This window comes from Asterias amurensis, chromosome 17 (genome assembly GCF_032118995.1).
Source record: "Asterias amurensis chromosome 17, ASM3211899v1".
Taxonomy (NCBI): domain Eukaryota; kingdom Metazoa; phylum Echinodermata; class Asteroidea; order Forcipulatida; family Asteriidae; genus Asterias; species Asterias amurensis.
The window spans coordinates 7,515,725-7,540,852 of record NC_092664.1 but is presented as its reverse complement, the minus strand read 5'-3'; the positions used below and the strand labels follow the sequence as shown (position 1 = coordinate 7,540,852).

Below are 25,128 nucleotides of genomic sequence, written 5' to 3'. Positions count from 1 at the left end.
TATCAAACGGCATGTACTTATTATGATGCGTTTTATTTTATTAAAGGTAGATGATCATAAATGAATATTACGGGCATATTACTAGGACGGGATTCGAACCACAAACTTTGCAATTCTAGAGTGTTTTAAGGGTAAAACCAAATGGAATAGTCTTGATCCCCGATGCAAATTTAACATCTATTAAATGAACTCAAAATAATTGTGTTCAATGGGCCTGCATGTTTGTTCGCCTGTCGAGACGTTTTTAGAAACTACCAAGTTGTCAAATTGGACGGTAGCTTATGTGGACGGTGTTTCTTTGTTAAAACACTATAGAAGTTCGTGGATTAAGGCTAATACCCTTCCCCCCAAAAAAACTAAGGTGATAATATGTTTAAGTATTATCCAACAGGTTCTCTTAAAAGTGTAACCCGTGTTACTGTTGCCTTCAAATGGTAAACGCTATAAGCCTCAAAACCTTCTACTCATCACGTACAAAAGTAAACACACATTCAGAACCTTTCGAAACCTGTCAAAAGCCATTTGCTTTTAAAAACGCTACAAAAACATAGTGCCACAGCATTTTCGATACTTTGCAAAGTGCCAATTATGGATACTTAATGGAACACGTTGCCTTGGATTGGTAGAGTTGGTCTTTGAAAAGCGTTTGTAACCGGCGTTTTTTATAAAATGCATATGGGTAGAAAGATGTTGTAAAAGTAGAATACAATGATCCACACAAACATGCCTCGAAATTGCGTGGTTTTCCTTTTACCTTGTCGACTAACACGTCGGCCATTTATGGGGGTCAAAACTTTGACTCCCATAAATGGCCGACCATGTTAGTTCGCACAGTAGAAGGAAAACCACGCAATTTCGAGGCAAACTTGTGTGGATCATTGTATTCTACTTTTAAAACATCTTTCCAACCATATGCATTTTATAAAAAACGGTTACAAACGCTTTTGTTTTGACCAACTCGTCCGATCCAAGGCAACGTGTTCCTTTAATTCATAACGTAGAGTAAAACGCATGTGTTGATGCTCGCACAGGTAGGTAAAACGTGTTAAAGGTATATAAAAACAAACAGGCAACTAAAACAACAAAAGTTATGTATTTTTTAGGAGACGCCTATATGGGTAAACTATCGGTCAAAGTATGACCATGTTATCTGTGACATTACACGCGGGGTCGAATTTCACAAAGATAGTCCTAACTTAGGACTATAGTACTTACTCGAGATAAGACTTGTCTTAACTTTCCCACTAGCACAGTTTGCATTTACACACATAACAGCTTAATGTAAGAAAAGGTAAAATTTTACATTTTATAGAGAATTGGGCATGTAGCAAATAACGTTTGAATGTAGAAAGGAGCCATATGTTGAAGACATAAACGTTTACCTCAGATGGTTAATTCTTATTGGGCTGGCATTATTCTATTTGTAATTGATGTTTTTTGCTTTAATGACTTCTTGCACTAATTATATTATGTGACAAGTGGTATCCATCGGCCATGTGGTGCAATTACCAGTACATTAAGAAACTTATTAGCCAAGACGATGAAAGATGCATTCCCTTCAAGTATTCAATTATCTCAGGAAATCGAATGAATATAATTGGAAATCACACGCTCAAACGGCACCCGTCCCAAAAGGAAGTCATATCATTGGCTGAGAGTTATGCGTGGCGCGTGCAGTGAACTTTTCAATTAAATAGTTTGACGTCACAGACTATAATGGCTTTATCACTATAATGGCTCTCGCACGTGTTCGTGATTCGAGACCCGTGAAAGTGTGCGGTTTTGTTTCCTCGCGACAGCAGCAGTGTACATGGACAGCCAAATGGACAGTTGGTGTTCGACCCACAACTAAAACGGAACCTTTTCTTCTTGTTTGCTATATTCATCATGGTGAGTAATAACAAGTTCAACCGCGTTCAAGACTTGAACGGTATTTTTTGTAGTGACCAATCGCTCAACACAAGGACAAATGGCCACTGAATGGAAAAGCTAAAGGCAAACTAAAGACAATCTAGAGAGAACAGATGGTATCTGTTCACATTCCTCTAAAATTAGAATAGTTTTCAAGATGGTGGAAAACAATTTAAGCTAAAGGGAGTTCCAAAGTGCAGAAGTATGGTAAAACAAAATATTAAAATTTCTCACAATCCTGACCTTGGAACAGATACGGCAAAATAAGAAAATTTAGAGAAAGAGCAGGTCTGGTATCTATTGACATTCACCTTAAACTAAAATAGTTGCCAAGATGGCGAAACAAGTTAAGCCACAGCGAGAGTTCCAAAATGCAGGAGATACGTTTAAAAAATGGTACCGTATATCCCACAATATTCTAACCTTTGGAACAGACAGAAAAGTGTGAGACGATACGGCAAAGTGTGTGTTGCACGCGAGTGAAGGTGCGCAAAGAAGGGCCAACGAGGGAACGACATTATTAGGACGGACATACTAATAATAAGAAGAGTTTTAATAAGGAGACATATAACGTCTGACACTAACAGGAAGAGGTTTATGAGGATGATGCCACATCCATGTCCTACCAGATTAAATAGCTCGGTTGATGAATCCTATTACGCAAAGATAAGTGACATGTTGGGGCACCGGACCAGATGTCACAGCAATATTCCATTACTGGGCGTATGGACTTTCTGAAAACTCTAAACAAGTTCCGGATGACACGGATTCAGGGTTCCAGAGTGCCAGGAGCCGATTTCACGAAACGCTATATGATTCTTCCTATCTCGAGTTTAACACGACGAGTTATAACTAGTCCCAACTTGCGATTAATCTTATTACAATTTACAGTGCAAGACTGGGACTCGTCCTAAGTCCTAAGAATGAGTTAGGAAGAGTTTGGTGAAATTGACGGATCGACCATTTCCAGGTCAGCCTGACCAAGAAAATGGTTTCAAAAATTGTATTTTTATCACGGATTGGGCATCATATTTGACCCCATTCTTGGTCACTTACACACAGATTCTGATCTATACTCCAATATGTCTTCAGATGGATTTATACTGAAGCTGTACGTTGAGTGGCTTCTAAAAAAGTATGGGGTTCACCAAGCAATTTGGATGAGAATTGTACCCTGAAACCGGGGATCCCAGTGGTGTAACACATATAGACGTTTCGATCAGAAGTTACAGAATGTCTTCAGAAGTATAAATTCATTCTGAGGCTGTAGACGCCGATACGTGGCTTCTAATCATCAGGGAATCACAAAACCATTTAGAACGAATTCACATGTCACTTCTTTCAATTCTCTTGTTTGGTTTTAGTTTTTACTGCTGGTATTTTGGATAGTGATAAATTCTCTGTTACCACTAGACGTTTCGATCAGAAGTTAAAAACTGTCTTCAGAAGTATGGATTAATTCTGAAGTTGACGTTTTTGTCTGGGTTTCACCCAAGCAATTTGGAATTAACTCGTATTTAATTACATTGTTCGGTTTTAAGTTTTAATGCTGGTAGGTATTCGGTCAAGTGCTAAAAATACTCTGTTACAAGGTTATTGGACCCATTAAAAGACCAATTGAGATTGTGTTGACCTCCATTGTTTTAAAACCAAACACATCGGTCTTTCCTTGAACCCTCCCAAATTGCTTACATTTTTATCAAATAAACATTGTAAATAATAGAGATAGTGAAGGACAGGTATTTAATTCAATAATACATCTAGTGCGGAATTGACGTTTTTGATAGATTGTTTCCCATAAATTAATTTGACTAATATGCGTGTGTGAAGTTACTCAGCAAATAATTGAACTTGTTATAAAGGTTTCTCACATTAAATTGAGACTTTTTATGTCTGTCATTTATGTACCCGAAACAAAATATATCGCTAAACAAAAAGGCTTTATATAGTCCTTTGTCCTTCACTTTTGTGTTCGTACCAGCGTCTATGTACAACGAACATACATAATATACCGAAAAATAATTAAAAATAACGTTTTGTTTTATTGTTGTTCAAGTGATACAACTTCGTGTTTATCACTAAACCGATGTGTTTAATTTGAAAATTTACCACGTATGAAGTTCATACCAGAACCATTTTAAAGCAATCGCACAACATCGGTAAACAGTATTGTCCAAAAGCTCACACTTCGTGTATCACAACTTATATATAAATGAACAAACATGTAAAAATTTAGGCTCAATCGGTTCGCCGTGTCATGACATGGTTTCAAAATAAATCAGTTATTCTCGATATTGAGAATTTATAATTGTTTTCTCAAAAAGTAAAGCATTTCATTAAATAATATTTAAATGGAAGTCTTTCACTATTACTTTCTGTAAACCCTGTAAGTTATTTGTAATTTTAGTTTTTTAATGTTCAGAAAGTGTCCAACGGCTTTATAATCATGTGAAATAATATTTCCCTCTGAAATCAGCCATACTCGAGAAAATTGTTTTTGAAAACTTATGAAAAAACTGCAACAGCTGATATCGGTTGTCACCAAAATTAAGGATAATAGGAGACTTCCAGGACGCTTGGTAGCAGCAGACTTACCAGGTAAAATCCATTGCTCTCGGTCATGTGCGCATGCTCAGAACTACGTAAACAATGAAAATTAACCTTGCAAGTCTGCTGCCACCTAGCGCCTAAAAGTCTCCCATTTGCTTAAGTTTTTATCAAATAAAAATGTAAATAGAGACAAAGAGGGGCAGTACTTCAAACATAAATCACGCGAGGAATTGACTTTTTGTTTAGATTGTTTGCTCGGCAAGTAGTCGATTTATTTATAAAGGTTTCACTAATTGGTATTCATTTCAGACTCTTACGCCTGGCTTTTATGTGCACAACAACTTGAAAAATCTTGTTATTAATTTGAACAAAAGTATGAAATAAAACGAGTTCAATAAAATAAAACAAAAGATATTGCACTGCACCTTTGAGATCATCCGGCGTCTTTGTACAACGAAGGGTAGACAAAAGTATGTAAAAATATAACGTATTGATGTATTATCTCAGCGATCTTTATATTATGAAAACAATTGATTAAAATATTCATAACTTTGTTAATTGTAAGTGTATTTCCTATGGACACCTTTTTAAAGTATTGTAAGTTTAACTAATCTTTTTATAGTAGTGCTTTTCCATAACTTTTTAAATTTCGCGGTTTGTGATTTTAATTATTGGCTGGTCCATTTTTGTGGTTTATGTTTTTAGAAATCGTTTATGCTCTTTGGTAATTTTTGCTCTTGTTTGGAGCTATTTTTAATGTGTACAGCGCCTTGGGGTCCAGTCATGGATGTAAGGCACTTTATAAGCGTTGTTTATTATTATTAATATTATATTGTTTAACTAGCGACATGAACTAAATAATCAAGAAAATTGTTTCAATCTTAAAAACCCATAAAAAACGCAACAGTTGCATGATTTCGGTTGTTATCAACGATGTGTTTACATGCTGAACATTGTGCATGGTTTTTCATTATTTTCTCCTGACTAAAACAATGGAATAAGCCCCCATTTTAACAGTAAGATTTGTTATTATGTATGGTCAGCAGGGGGTCTGGTTGTACACAACAACTTTTAAATAACCTTGGTTTAGCCCATGGCCAACTTGAAGCATTGTCTGTATAGTGTTAAAAAAAAAAAAAAAAAAAAAAAAAAACTGTGACCGTTTTGTCCCAGCTCAACCAATCCTGTTTAATAATACCGATACCGGTCAATACCATTATCCAGAAACGTACTGATATAATAATGCAAAATTGTTTGCATTTTTGTATGCTACAAAAATGCGGTTTGCTCTAAGAAAGTTGTTTATTTTCCGGACAGTCAACTCTTGGTTATTAAGTTTACGACTGAGAGTGTACCAATTATAGATATGTTCTAAGGGTACATGTTTATTCTATATCATGCCCTATTGGGACAGAGGGTATCCCCAAATATTCCACTACTTTAAACACACTACATTCCTCTGGTACAAATGTACACCCCTTCCCTATATACAATCATCTAAAAATTTCCTGAGAATCCAAGCTCACAATAAAGACACAATTATAGGATACCATGCCCCCAAAATCGAGCACCGCGAGTTGGGAATTCTATTCTTTCTGAGTAGGATGCGGATCTCTAATTGGATTATTTTTTACACGTTGCATCCTGATTTGACAAAAACACATCTTTTGAAACTTTTTTTTTTTTTACAGTTATCCCCGTTGATGCTTGCAGAATTATTATGATGCTCATGCTGCAACTTGTTTACAATTTTGTGTTGGAATGGTACATTGTACCTCTCGGGTGGTTTGGGTATAACTCCCTCTCCACCAACAAAGTGCGTAATTGTTACCATATTTGGATTTGGTAATTAAAATGTCAGCTGCTGATCCTAAACCTCGCCACGAATTATTTGTTTGAACACGGCGCAGGGATGTCCCATCAATCATGACAATGACTGTTTATTCAAAAGATTTTTTTTAACATTCTAGGAAATTCGACTCCAGGGGATAAGCAACTCCAGGAATTTGCATGTTTTTTTTAATTTAAGGGCTGTGTAATTTTTGAACATGTGTCGGCAAAGCTTCCTAACGCCAAGCTGGCAACATCCCATCTCTCTCATTCAGAAAATAAAATAGTGATATAGTATTACTAGACGAGAGTCATTGTGAAATCATAACTTGGCCGGAAGTGAACCCACAAGTAGAAAAGAACGCCATCAAACGGTAAAATCACAAATTAATGTGCAACACTTTGACAGACATACATACAGGCAAATATTTTTGAAGCTAACAGTTTTGAACGATGTGTATATAAATGATGCACTTTATAAACCAAAGCTGTACTTTACCTCCTCCTTGACGTGCGTTCCAGGTGTAATCCAGAGTGGGCTTGGCAGCTTAAAGAAGAACATCAAACATCTTCAGTTGATTCTACAAATCAAAAGGAGAAACGATGTGAAGCATAAGAAAGTGTAATTCTCAAGAGTATACAGTAACATCAGAAAAATAATTATGTGAAATAATTAGCATGAAATGTCGTACCCGTTTACATTATTTGTGCGTTCGTGACTGCCGAGAAACACGAGAGCAAATGGTGACGGTTGTATAAGTGACAGGCAGATATAAAAGCTCACTAATTCAATGATGGTCGGCCGATCATTGCTTCGCAAACCAACACATGGCGAAGCGATTTCACTTGATGCTTGTGAATGCTACCCAAATTATTTTGTGGAAACGGTGAAGTACAATTGTTTTCCTTGTCTGCAAACGAAGTAATCCACATTAAAGCTGTTCAGCGTTGGTTCTCGGAAGGATGGTCATTAATTAACGGAATAACACCCTTTTATGGTGTTTGATGACAAAATTGTGAATTTTAGTGATAAACAAATTACTTAGAACTGCAAACTATACTCCTTCTGTTCTCATATGTCCACCATGAGTTAAGATTGAAAGATTCCAAACACTGTTAAAGTGTTTTTTCAAGGGTTTACACAGCATTGGTATTAGTAAACATATAATGTTCGTAGATTTGCACGAAACAAATAGCCAAGAGTTAGATCGGTTATATGAGGTTCTTCGGAAACGAGAGCACTGTGTATAGCCTTTTCAACTACAGAAACAGACTGAAAGTAATTACAGTAGCCCTCATCAAAACAATACCCAATCCTTCAACACACAAAGGATTCATGCTTGGGGAAACAAAACACGCTAATGTCGTAATGTATACGTTTGGAATGACTCATCATTACGAAAACATGTTATATAAAAAAAAAAAGCTCTTATATTGGCGCAAAGTGTTGTCATTTTTTGCTGAATTGCCTCACCAAAGTTATCAGATAATTAGAACGGTATAAGGTTATGCACAAATTCTCATGTTAAATGTTTTTTTTTATTATAGAAAAATGAATTACTTCGACAACTATAAATCTTTCTTGTTATTTTGTTTACCTTAGTCCCCATGCGTTAATTTGGTTAGATTGTAGACCAAAATGGAGTTTAGCGCATCTTCGGTTAAATTAACACTACGTATACTGTCACATAAGCCTTATGAATATACCTGAAAGAATAAATTGAACACCAGAATTTTTCAGTGTCTGGAATTTCGTGCTCGGTTAATGGTTAAGGCGTGAGCGAGGCTTAATGGTTCCTAACCCGTGACCATCGTTGGTAGGTAGACACTGCATGTCTAAGTGACAATAACAAACAGTTTGATAGTTAGGCCTAATTAAAACTGCGAATGTGGCGCAGCTGTTTTGTTTCTATGAAAACATAAATATTTGACACCGTCTCGGCTAGGCGCGGTTGTCGCTTCAAACATATACAAAGGTCGGGCCTTCAATTAAATAAGGAGTGAAATCGCTCTTTTCTGTACTCGTTAACTTGATCTTTAAAGGCAGTGGACACTTTTGGTAATTGTCAAAGACTAGCCTTCACAGTTGGTGTATCTCAACATATGCATAAAATAACAAACCTTCGAAAATTTGAGCTCAATCGGTCATCGAAGTTGCGAGATAATAATGAAAGAAAAAAACACCCTTGTCACACAAAGTTCTTGCGTTTAGATGGTTGATTTCGAGACCTCAAGTTCTAAATTTGATGTCTCGAAATCAAATTCGTGGAAAATTACTTCTTTCTCGAAAACTTTGGCACTTCAGAGGGAGCCGTTTCTCACAGTGACTTATACCATCAACCTCTCCTCATTACTCGTCACCAAGAAAGGTTTTATGCTAACAATTATTTTGAGTAATTACCAATAGTGTCCACTGCCTTTAAAATGTTTGGTGGAAACCAAAGGACCCGGCACAAGAGGAAATTAACTACTGATGTGGCTTTTATTTGACGAATAAACCACAAATCTCATCCATCAACACAAGCTATCACCAGAGGTACATACTGGCTTCAAATCGATATAGGACTTTATCATACTGTCTCCATTTTGGTCGTGTTCCTCGTATCGAATAACTATAATGAATGCTAATAATCATTTTGCAAATAGGAACCAGACTAATTTGGTCTTCCAGCCTCGGTTTGGTAACATTGATCAATGGGAGAAATTCAAGATGGCTGCACCATGTTAAAGGTCTATTAAGAACAGTCAGAACAATCGTGGATAGTCAGAACAATCGTGTTAGATTGCACTAGTTAGACCATGGAGGAAGAATATGTTTGAGTCCGAGTAGAGCAAAGAGCTGAGCTCAAATAACTCAAGGGGAGGGGTTTATACCTCTCGTATTTCATGAAGGTTTCATAGGATTGCATTGCGTTCTACGATAACTGAAGTTACCGACACTTCATGTGACCCAACACATGAAATACGGCCTGGAAGTTTTAAGGGAAACGTTGCCTTGGATAGGACGAGTTGGTCTTTACAAAAGCGTACGTCCCCTGTTTGTTATGAAATGCATATTGTTATAGAAAGATGTTTTAAAAGTAGAATAGAATTATCCACACAAATATGCCTCGAAATTCCACGGTTTTCCCAATACGTAGTTTTAGTGACTTTGAATAGAAACTTACTTCCAGAGGTTGAATTAAACTCAGTGGCAGGAAAGTTATTTCCAATTAAAGACTAAATTGACTTTTTACGGGGTTTACTGTTAAGAGTGCAATTCTAATGAGTTGTTAAAGTTAAATTGTTTTTCAAAAGTGGCCTAACGCAAGGTAGAGCCAATAGAGTTGGATGATGGCATGCAAAGTGCAAAGATGGATATCCTGACGGGAAATATCAATCAATGCATTGCTGCTGTTTCAGCATGGTTTCTTTTAAAAGTTGTCATTACGCAAGGTAAGAGCACATACAGTTTACTGATTGGATACAAAGTGCAGGGTCAGGAACACTGAGTGGAAATATCAATTAATGCATTGCTGTTGTTTCAAAAAGGAGTTTAAATTGTTTTTTAAAGGGTGGCCTTACGCAAAGTAGAGCCAATAGAATTGGATGAATGCATACAAAGTGCAAATAACGATACACTGATGGGGAATATCAACGGCTGAATTACTGTTTCAAGAAGGAGTTTCTATTACCACAGATCCACCCAAGAACACCCATACCATTCACTCGTGATGAGTCAAATCCATTGAAATTGAAGTGGGGTCCATTTGCTCATTGGTGATTGACTATTCATAAGGAGTGAACGTGTACTAATGCCAATGTCTCGCTCTTAGCAATGTCTCCATTTGAAGCAATTTGATGCCGACGAGCATCGCTAGTAATCGGTATAATCCACTGGGGGAGGAGGGTTGCCTGGGTTGTCACGCAATAAGCATTATCCATCTCAGATTGCCAGTGTTTACCAGGGATAACTGGATTACGAGTTGATGAAACCAATAATTTCAGCTGCTGCACCACTGAAAGAGTGTGACATAAACACAGGTTGATAAATCACAACCATACACTAATAATGATCATGGAAATAATTGTACCACTCAGAGTAATAAATAAGTTCATATTGTATTCACATTAGGTGAGGTTAGTAACCTCGGGATGGATGAAACAACATGGAGGGAGGTATAAGTTGTGGAGATGGAGTGAGGTGTTGAGGTGTTGATGTGTATGAGGTACATTGGGATGTGTTATAACGGTTATTGACATTTCCGGATTAGGCATGACCCGGAGGCAATTCCCCCCTACCCCCCGAACGACATTGAAATATGTTTTCCCCTGGCGCTGTGATTGGCTCTTTCCATCAATTTACGTCCCTGCTCGTTTACCAAATCATTGCAATGTCGTTTGGGAAAAAAAAATAGCGACCCGGAAAGTTGTTACAAATTTGGAGTTTTAACCCGCATTCTGCGTATTTTGCCCAATTTTGGTGTCCTTTTGGCACAGATTCCGGTTATACTGACACATTCAGGCCCACAGTTGACTCAATCCGGGTCAATTCTGACCCGGTAGTTTTCATAATGCCGCAGTACACGGAACATGCATTCCATATAGTGTGTATCGCTATCCCTTATCGACAAGTATTTGGACATTGAGCTTAAATTCCTTCTTGGAGAATGCCTGAGAGGATGCCCGATATTTGCTTCATGTGGCACGTCTTATCATTTCCTAACCCTCTTCCGTAAAGTCTTAATACGTGCCTGAACATGAACACTAACTATGAGCTTGCATAATTTCCGAGAATTATAAATTGTGACCACGTAAAACAATAGGAGAGCCGGCGAGGCAAGGGACAGTGCAATTGTTATTTTTGGAGGGTGGTGAGTTTATTTAACATCGAGTCATGAACTTTTGTAGTCGGTTTTATGTGGCGGGCGAGGGAGGCAGGGGAACAGGAATTCCCATCCCAACTCAACTATGATTTGGTAATCTTTTGAGATATGATTTGGTAATATTTTGTAATAGGCTTTTATACGTGCTTGAACACTATTAATGAGATGCATTAGAATTTAAAAACTGTGACATGTGAAAATCGCTAGCTTGAGGCATAGATTCAAGAGTTTCCGAGAAAAGTAAAATAGTTTGTCAGGTTCATTGTGAAATGTTTAGATACCGGTACTGTGATTCACATGCAATTCTGAACGTCATCAATTAAACAGTTCCCAACACAACAGAGACAACGACCGAGACAACGACAAAGACAACGACAGAGACAACAACAGATACGACGGTGACAATATCAACAACAACAACGACAGCAGCAGGAACAGCAGCAGAATTATGCAGCAAACGAAGAAGCAGTAGTATGCAGCACAGCAGCAGGAATTAGCAGTTCAACAAAGTTGAGATATAACAGTAATTTATCGCTGGTATGGCCTTTTTTTGTCTTCGTGGAAACGTATTGCCGCCACATGATCAGCAACCTCAATAAAGTACACGATAACTTATCGTATACGTACACGATAAGTCCAAACTTATTGTGTAAGTGCAAATTATAGTGTACGTACACACTAAGTTTGATGTATCGTGTACGTATACACGACAAGTCAGTCCAAACTTATCGCGTACGTACACGACATGTTCCAACTTAGCGTGTACGTGCAAGTATTAGTGTACGTACAAAAGGAGTTTGAATGTATTAGTCAGGCAGCTTAGCGAATGCATGTGGACGTTCCGGACAAAAGCACCAAATGTTTTCCATGTGTTCCTTACTACCTAAGCTTTGCATTTTTGATAGGAACCACCTCACCAAGACGTATTATGGCGGCCATCTTGGATTTCCAAGATGGCCGCCATTTAAAAACCTGTTTTTGCCAATATCTCACCTCCTGAGTCACCTAGGATCACAATTATGGTGTCTAGATATACATTTCCATGGTCAAGGAATACATCTTTACCACTTAGAACAGCAAAAGTGCTTTATTTCCTTTGTATGGCGGCCATCTTGGATTTTTAAGATGGTCACAATATGAAAAACCCATGTTTGCCGGTATCTCGCCTCCTAAGTCACCTAGAATCAAAAGTATTGTGTCCAAATATATATTTTCATGGTCAATGAATCCAACTGTACCAGTCAGAAGAGCAGCAGTGCCTTCTTTCTTTTATATAGCGGCCATCTTGTGTTTTCAAGATGGCCGCCATATGAAGAAAAAAAACACATTTACCAATATCTCACCTTTTGAATCACTTATAACCACAATTAATGGTGACCAAATAAACATTTTCATGGTCAAGGAATCTAATTGTACCACTTAGAAGAGCAGCAGTGCTTTCTTTATTTTATATAGTGGCCATCTTGGGTTTTCAAGATCTTGGGATTTCAAGATCTAACCTTGTAAGTCGCTCATAATCAAAATTGTGGTGTCTAATACATACATTTGCATGGTTAATGCATACAAATAGAACAGCAGCAATGCTTTTTATGGTGGCCATCATGGGATTTTTAAGGTTTAATGAAGGCCTTGAAAGCACCAGGTAAACAAGACCATTTGCCCAACTGCAAGCTCTACTGGCCCAGACAATGCCACCACCCGCCACGTCTGGACCAGATCTGTGCCAGACATACATGGTTAGCTGGGAAGTGAGAATACTGGTCTTTGACAATTACCAATGGTGTCCAGTGTCCGATTAAGTCACAGCCAGTTTCATTTCATTTTGCTGTTTTCTCAAATAAATTGAAATATGCTGGTTCCAGTGTGTGCCATGAAATTGAACTCTGCAGTTGCACTAGGTGGAGTATGACCCAAGTTGTCAAACAGCAAATTTGTGATCCTGATCAACGATGAAGGTGGGATATTGAATCGGTTTATACTTGGCAGCCATCTTGAAAGTGATCGATGGCCTCAGAATAAAATAAAAAACGCCCCTGCTTTTCCAAGTGGTACAGTTGCATTGCTTGACCATAACAATATATGTTAGGAAGCCATTATTTTGACTCTAAGTGACTTACAAGGTGAGATATTGGCAAATATGTTTTTGTCTTCTTATGGCGGCCATCTTGAAAACCCAAGATGGCCACTATATAAAACAAAGAAGGCACTGCTGCTCTTCTGAGTGGTACACTTGGATTTCTTGGCCATACAAATTTATATTTGGTCACCATAATTGTGATTATAGGTCTAAGTGATTAAGAAGGTGAAACATTGATAACATATGTGTTTCCTTCATATGGCCGCCATCTTGAAAACCCAAGATGGTCGATATACAAAAGAAAGAAGGCACTGCTGCTCTTCTAACTGGTACATTTGGATTCATTGACCATGAAAATATTTATTTGGACACACTATTTGTGATTCTAGGTGACTTAGGAGGCGAGATACCGGCAAACATGGGTTTTTCATATGGTGGCCATCTTAAAAATCCAAGATGGCCGCCATACAAAGGAAATAAAGCACTGTTGGTGTTCTTAGTGGTGAAGATGTATTCCTTGACCATGGAAATGTATATCTAGACTCCATAATTGTGATCCTAGGTGACTCAGGAGGTGAGATATTGGCGATGACAGGTTTTTTAATGGCAGCCACGCCATAATACGTCTTGGTGAAGTGGTTCCTATCAAAAATGCAAAGCTTAGGTATTAAGGAACACATGGACAAAATTTGGTGCTTATGTCCGGAACTTTTGTGGTGAACGTACACGCTAACCTACATGTGCGTACGCGATAAGTTTGGATTTATTTGTACTAGATAAGATGGAGATGATTCATGTGGCGGCAATGCGCTTCCGCAAATAACAGCCATACAATAAGCAAACTCAATCTTGGGTTGATGTATTTGTTTAACTTCAGAGTGTTTTCTTCTGGAGTCAGGAACGCCCAACAAAGTACATTGATGTAAATTTATTTCACTTCTAGTTCCGATTTTGTTCCGGAGGAATGTTTTCGTCTTACATTCTTCATGCTAAATGTCTTATTGCTCGTGTACTTCAACATCACTCAACGTCCGCCCCAACATGAATCGCTCTTCTGTGTTGTTTACTTGTACGTGACTGGTATTAATGTTCGGGTCTGAATAATGGATTTTATAGAAAACAGACTGGAATGTACACACTCTTACAAAACCAACAATGATTGATTTGCTTTAGTTACAAAAGGTTGCTATATAAGAGCACTCTATGGATACATAAATTACGCCCTAAACCGAGAGTAACCACAACATATTTGGATCTGACCCTATTTCAAATGACACAGAAAACTTCAGAGAGCTGTGTCCAGTGAGTTGTATCGCAGTTTATGTTTTCCTGCGTCATTGTGACCGTTAGGTTCAAATAACGTGAGCCACGCGCCAGCCAGACGCGGCATCTAATAATAATAATAATAATAATAATAATAATAAAATGGAAATTTATATAGCGCCTATCCATGTAAACATGCTCCTCGGCGCTGAACAATTAATAGAAAACAAATTAAAATCCATACAATTAAAACACCCATCTGCGACTTACTTGTATCAACCAAAAATGCTGCCCAGCAATGCTCTGACCCGACACAGAAAACTTTAGAGAACTACATATACGTGAGTTGAATGGCCGCAGGGTGGCCTGCGTCATTTTTACCGTTAGGTTCAAATAACGTGAGGTGCCACGCGCAGGCCAGACCCCCAGCTGCACCCATTACCCGGACATACATTACCATGGAGTAACCAATTCACCACGTGACGAGCATCAAGTTCAAGAGCCCCGTGACTCCAGAAAAACAAACTATTCGTTTGATGTATAGATGCTGTTATTGGTAAGACAAGCAAGACCTTCTTAGAATCTAACATTGAAATCAAATCATCTATATTATAAAAGCGCTTAAATCGCATGGGCGCCGCCATTGTTGTCTGGCAAGTGGTGCCCGCACCCTCCTAAAATGATGCGTCCTGGGTAAATTTCGGGGTACGTACCCGTGGGTTGGGGCATGTGTTGTTTGTGACGTCACAGTCAAAGCGCGAGCGTGTATAACTTTGTGGTTGAGGGCAAGCGTCCTTCGTGACGAAGGCTGGTGGGGGTTATTAGAGCACGTTGTGGGGACAGGGGGATGGAAGTGGCATGTAGTGTGGTACGTCATTTGGAAGAGGGCGGGGAACGGCAAAAAATGTGGGGGACATTAGTAAAGGGGCTGGGAAAATAATACGGAAAGGGGAAAAAGAAAAAGGGACTAATGATGACATTGGACAGGGAAGAAAAAAAACTGGACAGAGAAAAATACACGAAACGGAGAACCACCTGACTGACGGGACCCGCGGGGAACAAGAAAGTTATGGTACGGCAAAAGTGCAAAGAACAATTCACGAGCGGGATGACGGGGGAAGGAGGCACGGGTACGATTCTGGACGGGGAAAGGATGTATGGGCACGTGGTACGTCTGTGGGACGGGGGAACGGCAAAAAAAAGAAATGACGGGGAAAATGAACAGGGCTGGGGTAGGGATTGAACAAAATTAAAAGGGACTATCGTGATATGGGACATGGGACAGGAAAATTTTAAACTGAGTGGGGGAAAATCAAGCCCATTAAACGGGAAACAAAACGGGACCCGCGCGAAACTTGAAAATATGAGTTATGGGCAAACAGTGGCAAGCAAATAAAAATGCCAATGCAGGGGATCGCGGGGACGGGAGAGGCACGGAGGCGTGGGTTAGATATGGGACGGGATCATAGGGTTAAGGGGCACACGGTTGGACAGGGAGTTGGGGGAAAAAATGAACGAGGCTGGTGAGGGGGGGGGGGGGAAGCAAAGGGGTTTGAAAACTATACCGAACAGAAAATAATAAACTGAACGGGAACAAAATAAACGAAACGGGATATAAACGGGACTGGGAAAGAGTCACTATCGGGATCCGCTGGAAACTGGAAAATATGGATGGGATCGACAATGCCGAAACGGAAAAAAGACGGACGAATTCACAAAGCATTAAGATTCGTCTTAACTTAGGATGGGTTGTTTGCCACAGTGGTTTGTATTGTGACCCTGCCCAGCCACTTTAGCCCTCCCCATGTACACAACGCTACACTTGCAGCATCTTTACGTAGAGCTTTCTAGCGGGGTTGCCGCGCAAAGCGCGGCATCCCGCTAGTCTGCGATGAAATTGCCACAAGTAAACATTCTTGGAAACTTGCATTCAAAACGACTATTACTTTGATGATTTAAGGTGTAAGACAATCTCACACTGTTTCAAGGAATACGTCTGCACCTGTCCCAAATAAACAATTTTTATTGTCAGGTTTGAGAAGTTACGTTTCTTGAAAACAGGCAGTTTCAATTAACCTGCATTTTATTAAAGCCATAAAATTTTACTGAATGTATTCCTAAATCACAAACCAATCACGTTTTGTTGTAGACTAAACTGTTTGATAGATGTACACTGTCAAAATAACGTACCCATCAGGCTCAGATTTCAAAAGAATCTTGACAACGCTCATGGGTCTTGTAGATTACCACTTCTACCGAAGTGATTTATTTCAACAACAAACTTTTACATGAGAGGTGTTTGATCTGAAAAAATTCGACTCGTAAGTATTTTGCAAATCTTCATATATTACTTGGAAAAACATCATAGACTGCATATCCTGTTATATTTCAAGGGTTGCGGGATGGTTATTCTAAAACTGTAAACTGGACTTTCACCAATGGCTATGTGAGTATTTCTATACAACTCATCGAAACCATGGACACCATACACTGCGGTTGCTGGGGGGGGGGGGGTGAGTCTTAAGTTCTACAGACCTCACACACCCAATCCCATCATCACGTTAGTGATAAAACATAAGCGAATTTAGCCTCTTTTACTTTTCTGAACAATGGGGGTGTTAATGTTGGCTCAACCCTTACATCGATGTCTGATACTCCGCTCTAGAATCCATATGTCTTGGGTTCGAAACCACACACTCTGGAGCAACCTACTTCTTGGTCACCGTCAACCAGAATCTGTTTCAAAATGAACCATTTCTGGGTCAATTGGCGCAGAATCCGAGTTAACATCACTTGTAAAACACTTTCCGGGTCAGGCTGACCCGGAAATGCTGACCCGGAAATGGGTCAGGGCCCCATGAGAGCCAGGATCAGGGTCAAATCTGACCCAGGAGTGTTTAGAGTGCACCATATAGTGTTAAACACACGCCCAAATGGAAGACATTATATATACATGTATGCCGCAAGTTGCATGCACAGTGTTGATGTTTTATCATTACTTATTCATCACTTCATTCCGCAAGTTGAATTAACAAGACGTGGAATAAGGAGGAAAACGACGACAAGAAGTGGTGTAAGGAAAATTGCCTTGCCCCTGGGAAATCTCACGAGAAACGGCTCATCAAATGAGACATTAGAACATACTCGGGCATACCATTACCATATAGTGCAAACATGTGTCTTTTCGGTTAGACTTGACTCAAGTCGGAGTCTGAGTTAAAGCCAATACACCGTCTAGCCAATTAATAGACCGTACAAGTCTCGCGCGTATTCGAACTTTGGGACCAAGTTGGTCCCAATGAGGCATACCTTAAAATTAAATGTTTACTTTTTTTATTTTATATGCCGAGGGAACCTTTATAAGAGAGGGTCTGGAACTGCACCTGAATATAGGCCTGATATTACTTGTGTAGATCTGAAAGATTATTTGGAAAGATAGAGTACGCGAGGCCTGTGCGATTGATGGGGTTTTGAGCCCTATTTAAAAAATCTAATAATCTAAGCTAAATTTTGTGTGACGTCATTCTGTTGATGGAAGTGTGGGTTATCTACGCCCAACTGTAGATTCGTCACCCAACTGTAACTATTTATACACATCCAATGTGGATTTGTTACAGATCTCACCCTCAGCCAACTGCAGATTCCTTGCGAATCTGACCCAGCTGTAGATACTCTCAACGGTATAGATTCGTTACGAGCGCATGTATACACTGAAGTGTTGATTCGTATCAATTGCTCACCTTTATAATGTCTTGTCACATTGAAAAATAACATGATGTGCCTAAAAAAAACAGCTAGAAATTGTTGTTTAGCTATCAATTTACAAAAAAAACATCGCCAGTTTGTACTTTATACAACTATTGTAAAACTTATCGGAACATTGTACTCGATAATGCAATCACTATAGATAAAGTAATTTATGACACTTGAATAATTTACGATTCCATAGTGAGCCTTTTGTCTGCAATGGGCGGTGGACAAAACAATAGTAAACAAGTATTGTGTTTTTCAACAAAGGTAGATTGACTTATTGGCGTGATTATTGTAATGGTTGGTTGTTTCAAACCATTGTTTGTCATTTCAGGAGTTCATTGGAGTCGTGGACGGTGTTGCACTATAATAATAAACTTCGTTTCTCGTCCAGTTTCCCAACGTGGCTGTGGGGGCATATCTTAAAAAGTTTGGTCCTTTCCATGCACGTGGGATTTAGAGTGTGACATGGAGGTCAAGATTTTAAGTTCCTTAAAGGCCTTGGACACTATTGGTAATTACTCAAAATAATTGTTAGAATTAAAACTTAGGCCTACTTGCTAACAAGTAATGGAGAGCTGTTGATAGTATAAAATATTGTTATAAACGGCTCCCTCTGAAGTAACGTAGTTTTCGAGAAAGAGGTAATTTTCCACTAAAATATTTGAATGTGATTTCGAGACCTCAGAATTGGATTTTGAGGCCCGAAATCGAGCATCTGAAAGCACTCACTCAACTTCGTGCGACAAGGGTGTTTTTCTTTCATTATTATCTCAAAACTTCAACGACCAATAGTAAGCTCAAATTTTCACAGGTTTGTTATTTTGTGCATTATGTTGAGATACACCAACTGAGAAGCCTATAGTATTTGACAATATTAACAATAGTGTCCGGTGTCTTTAAAGCAAAGAACAAAAAACCCAGATCAGTTTTGGTTATCTTTTTCTTATCATAACTTTGTGTCTCAGTGTCATATTTTTCTCAGGAAATTCGATACTATTTAACGGAGGACACCAAATTAGTGAAAATTTGTTGGATCGAATTACTCCATAACATCTCAAATCTCATCTTTTAATTACGTTAAGTTTGACAAATGCCCTGTTTTTGTTTTCAGCAATGGCTTAGACTAAAATAGTTGAGAAATGTAGTTACTGACGTCAACAGCCAACTGGCAAATATTTAATTAAAGTTCCATTAAAACAAGACAATCTTTGCCCCAAGTCCAAATATTATGTGTTAAGACAAGTATGCAGTATAAAGGCCCTGGACACCTTGGATGATTGTCAAAGAACAGTATTCTCACTTGGTGTATCCCAACACATGCATAAAATAACAAACCTGTGAAAATGATGGCTCAAGATTGGTCATCGAAGTTGCAAATAATTAAAGACAAAACACCCTTGTTGCACAACTTTATGTGCTTTCAGATGCCTAATAAAGGCTTCAGCTGAAGTGTTTTATTATTTGAGTGAAAAATTACCTCTTATGTTTCTTCAGAGCAAGCCGTTTCTCACAATGTTTTATACTACCAGCAGCTCTATCCATCGTTACTGAGTTAGTTTTTAAGCGTACAATTATTTTGAGTAATTACCAATAGTGTCCAGTGTCTATAAAACAATAAAATTGGTGGCATTCCAGACCATATCTGGCTCAGTGTGACTCGGAATCAGTGACAAACGGACACAAATGTGTATATCAAACTGTGTATATCGCATTTCTGAACACTTTTATTTAAGTGTTCAGAAATGTGGTTTAAAAATCACTATTTGAAATAGCAAGTTGAAACAAGTTTTCCATTCAGCCTGATCCAGCTATGAGTCTGACCCAAGGATTCAGAGTCCGGGTACCAGAGCCCAATTTCATGTTAAGCACAACAAGCAGTTATAAGAACAAAACAACAGTCATGCTTACCTTACCAGAATAAGGTTACCATCCAAGCTACCATATTTTTCGTCATAATATGTACATTTTTAAACTGGTGCAATGGCTAACTGGTTTCATGCTCATTTCTGCTTAGCATTAAATTTCTAGTCAATGTTTTCTGCTCGAGCAGCTCTAAATGAAATTTGGCCCCAGTAGCTTTTTAAGTGTGTTGCAATCGAGTCCCCTGACGACTACCACATCATCCTTTCGAAACGTGAGGACACACAGCCGACTCTTTCAGATTCTACAACACCTCTTTACAAACTGTGACATGGTCAACTCAAAAGAGTTAATTAATATCAAAACCCACGTACAAAGCCTGACATTCTACATTAATAACTGATTACCAAACAGCTGCGCGTAAATGTAAACAGAATTCAATCAAAAGTCTTTGTTTGATTTATAAAACATGACAATTCTCTACAGGGTTCAACAAACAACCACGTTTGTTATGGTAAGTTTATTAATTCTAAAGGAGGCGTAGATTTGTTTTTGAACATGTTTTGAACATTAATTTTTAATTCCGCAGGTGTGTGTCACGTGATTGATTTATGTAATGTATAGTGCAGTCTATTTATAGATCTTTTTTATTTCCAAACATAATGTGACGTGATGTGTGACGTGGGTGGGTGACGTGACGATGTGTTTTATAGGAAGAAACTATCAATAAAATAATAGCAAACGTGTGGGTAAATCCATGCGTAAATTTCTTGTGTGAGAGTGTTTGCTCTGAAAAGAGCCGGTGTGGTCTCGACGTTTCGAACAGTATACTCTGCTCGTCTTCAGGAGAATGTAGTGATTTTGTACAATCGTTCAAAACGAGAGAAAAAAATTGTATTGGCAAAGTCACGAGTCAATTTGTTTTTTTTTAACCAGGGCAACACAAGCACGACGTACGTGTATATTGTTTATAGTAAAAAGGATGCGGGCTATAGTCAACTTCTCAGCCTGCCTTGGGCAACGAACTGAAAATAACAAGAATTAACAATATAACGAAATTAACCAAAATACTTTTCAAAACCGTATTAATTTATTTTTGAGTTTGTGAATGTAATTTAATTTAATCTAGAGTAACTGCTGCTAGGCAGACTTTTCATGAACCGGCGTTAAATACACACCATTATTTAAATGAATTCATGTCCTTAATATGTTTACCAAATTGAATTAAGTTAAAAATTGGACCAAAGTACGCCTTTTGTCATAAATGGCTTTGTTGTTTAGGTATAACAACAACAGGTGTTTTTTAATGATAGTCTATAATTATCATAGACAAATATTTAATCGGTTGATTTTATTATGCTGATGATATGAAAATGTTGGCTGATTAAGTTCTTACGGCTTTATTTCGGTTTGGGTTACGCTAACCGCTAAATAAACAATTTTACAGGTCACATTTCATTAAATAAGCCATACATAAACTCAGAGAATCTTCTCAAAAATTAAATTAAATAATTAAATTTCTTTCCAAACAAATAAATAGTGTATATAGTCTAATAATCTTAATGGGAAACATAATGACAGGTGTGTGTGTGTGTGCTGGGGGGGGGGGGGGACGGGGGGCTACGAGCCGTTGCTACCTATTCGGACACGGGCTTATTTGACGTGTTGGAAAACTGTTAAAAGGGCTGCGTCGTCATGATCAAAACATGCATGTGGCTGTACATGAAACTATTAACTCCCATCCGGTTACAGCACACGAGCGCCCTCTATCAATTTAGAGAGCGCCCTTGTGAGGTGGCAAAAGTTTATAATTCCAGATTACACAGCGACCATCCAGGACCGAGTGGTCATGACTATTTATGGCACCGTGAACACGGCCCAATATCATGACTCTGCTATAGTTTGGCTGACAAAAGGGTCTGAAACTATGCTCAAAATTATAGAGGCATGTTGACATTAAGGTATTTCCACCTGTTAGTAATATCTGGAGTTAAAGGAACACGTTACCCTGGATCGGACGAGTTGGTCTATAAAAAGCGTTTGTAACCTTTTTTTATAAAATGCATATAGTTGGAAAGGTGTTTTAAAAGTAGAATACAATGATCCACACACACTTGCCTCGAAATTGCGTGGTTTTCCTTTTACTGTGCGAACTAACACGGTCGGCCATTTATGGGAGTCAAAAATTTGACTCCCATAAATGGCCGACCGTGTTAGTCGTCGAGGTAAAAGGAAAACCGTGCAACATAACTGTGTGGACCATTGTATACTTTTACAATATCTTTATGCATTTTATAACAAACGGTTACAAACGCTTTTCAAAGACCAACTCGACCGATCCAAGGCAACGTGTTCCTTTAAATATTTCAATGAGCTTGTGGGAACATGTCCTGAGCACTAGAAGTAGATCGAAGAGCAAGTTTTTTGGTTTAAGGTTTATTTATGTCAAAATGTCATGGATCGTTAAAGAAATTCGATAAAAAAGACATTATTGAAAGCCAAAACAAAAAATCCTGGGATAAAAAAAAATTACTCAATGTATACCTCCACTTAAAAAAAAAAAAAAACATAGGAAAAGCAGCGGGGGTATGTGTTGCGAAGCCTGTTAGTCTTGCATAACAAAAATTAAATTTAAAATGAGGCTGCGTTTTTTGTTTTACTAGGCAGACATACAAACAGTCTGAATTCAAAATAAAGTCAGTCCGAAATTCCTTATCCCTGGATAGTTTTGTAATATTTGTTTGCCATGATTGTATTGCCTTTATTGTTGTTTTGGTTACATTGTCATCTGACAAAATTAAATTTATACAAAAAGTTGTACGTTCATTCCTGAATTATAATTAGGCCATGGGGCATGGGTCATTTTTCTGTTCGTTCGTGCAACACAGCTGGGGTAACTTATTTCGTTTCACTTTACAAAAGACAATGCCATACTAATGTCAAATTCACCTACCCTAGTTTTTTGGAAGCCGTGGCAGTCAGCGATGGCAGTAACTCTCTAACAAGATTAGGCGAACAATCCATGAATCTATTGTCCATGACGTGACCAGATGTGGTGTTGTCACATTTCCCCCTCGACAACAAAAGACCATGTTCATTTCCAAAAATAACATCACAACACCTGCTTGTTAGTCAATACAACAAATCGTTACCATGGTCACTGACTGACCAGTCTTAAGGGATTAAAGACATAATAGACAACATGGTTTGCGGTTCGGGTGCAAACAATTCGGTGTATGTAAGTTTGGCATATACCATTCACTGTATTTGTATGACCCTCGCTCAATGGTATAGGACTACGGTGTAACATCACATTTATGTTTTATTGCAGAGGAGATCTTTGAACTGTGACTAATGCAAAAGCTGTTCACAAATTGTCCTGATAATAACTATAGTAAACAATATCCTATGTTCCTACCTATTGACAAACAATATTAATGTTTACTGCACATAAAGTTTTCAGGCCTATATAACTTGTTGAACTTGAGCAATCACACTCTACTATACAATTGTCGACCTAGGGTTTGTTTACAAGTGTACTTTCAGTTCATTTTCTTTTTAACAATAACCCTGAATCCTCCATTTATCCTTAGCAATAATAAAGGGCTACGGGAAACATACAAATATTTGTTCAACAAGTATTGATAGTAGTCTCGGCACTGGAGGCAGGACTACGGGAACGTGCCCGGGAGAGTAAACTTGCCCCGGCGTCCAAATGTCACGCTACCCGGCGGGCGAAATGCAAACGGCAAAGACCACATCAAATTATTGACAAAGTTTACGGCAAGATTTTGATGGGTAGACCAAGGCCTAGACCAAGGGCAAACCATAGACAATGAACACCATGTAATTCCACGCCTGTCACATTATTGTTAGTTGTCCTTCTCAATTTTATCGTGGTTTTGTGGAGAAAAGAAATAATTCATGTAGTAAGAGCAGCAGCTGACAGCGCTTTTATACACAACGTAGTCACGTTAACCAGTAAGCGATATGGAGCACTGTGGACTGTAAACTGTAATTGAACCATTTGAACCAAGGAGGAGCAGTCAATGTGACATCTCCAGTCTCGTCTAAAATCAATTGTCAACTCATTTACTTACCCCCGGCGAACTTGGCCGTATGTCAGGCAGAATTAGCTGCCGTTGAACTGTCAATTTATCCAGGGGAAGTTCACACATCAACGTGGTAAATAGTGAGATAGAAAATACTCCGTCATGTCCGAGCTGCACAAGTTAACTCTCCATGTGCGTTATGCATGAGTGAATGCACACACATTCTGACCTTGCTCTAAAATGTTCTGACCTCCTCCAAGTTCCAACTCCAACTCCAAACTTCCGAGACTATCACCCATAAAAACTCCCCTGTATTTACTCAAAATGAAGAGCTAACAGTGTACAATGGCTAAACCGAATTCCACCTCCATAATTGAAATGTAAATTAGACTTTAAGTGGCTGCACGCGTTGGGAAAACAACTCGATGAAAGAAGCAACACATTGTAAAGTACCTGCATAAATTACTGGAATGTCATTGGTCAAGACCAGCCACGTGACAACTTCGAATTTTCCAGTTTTCTCAGTATCGTCTGCTCCGCGGTTGGTATATAGAGTTGTGTGCACAAAACTCAAACTTTAAGTATTTCGGAGTCAAAAAAATACATATAGTTGTTGTGGATTAGCTTATTTTAACACTGTGTCATATTTAGTGTAGAATAAAACAAATCAGTACAAAAAGAAGTATTTCAGAGCATACAAAACGTCAGTCAAGAATGATCGTAATAATTACCACTAAAGCACAAAAAAGTGCTAAGCACAGAAAAAAATCTTCCTTAGCAGGAACTGGGTACAAGCCAAAATTCCATAAAATATACATTGTTGCCATGGTGCCCCACTCATTTCTTCTTGGCAAAGAAGTTTGCTTTAGCAGTGTGTTCTACTAACAGCTCATGAGATTGGACCCAGTGAAGGGGTAACCATGTTTCAGCTCTGTGCGAGTTTGCTGGCAATGTGCCCACGGTGACA

The 25,128-nt window shown here is 38.5% G+C and overlaps 1 protein-coding gene across 1 annotated transcript in view; it reads right to left on the bottom strand.

Annotated features, from left to right (window-relative positions):
• The window catches only part of LOC139950075 (bombesin receptor subtype-3-like), a 55,487-nt gene extending 30,967 nt beyond the window's left edge, over positions 1-24,520 (bottom strand). Inside the window, exons 1-2 of the mRNA XM_071948707.1 lie at positions 24,210-24,520; positions 6,791-6,872 (exon numbers count right to left, since the gene is read on the bottom strand). The gene's annotated coding sequence lies outside the window, so the exon portion shown is untranslated. The remainder of the gene's footprint in view (positions 1-6,790; positions 6,873-24,209) is intronic.
• Between the last annotated feature and the right edge of the window lie 608 nt (positions 24,521-25,128).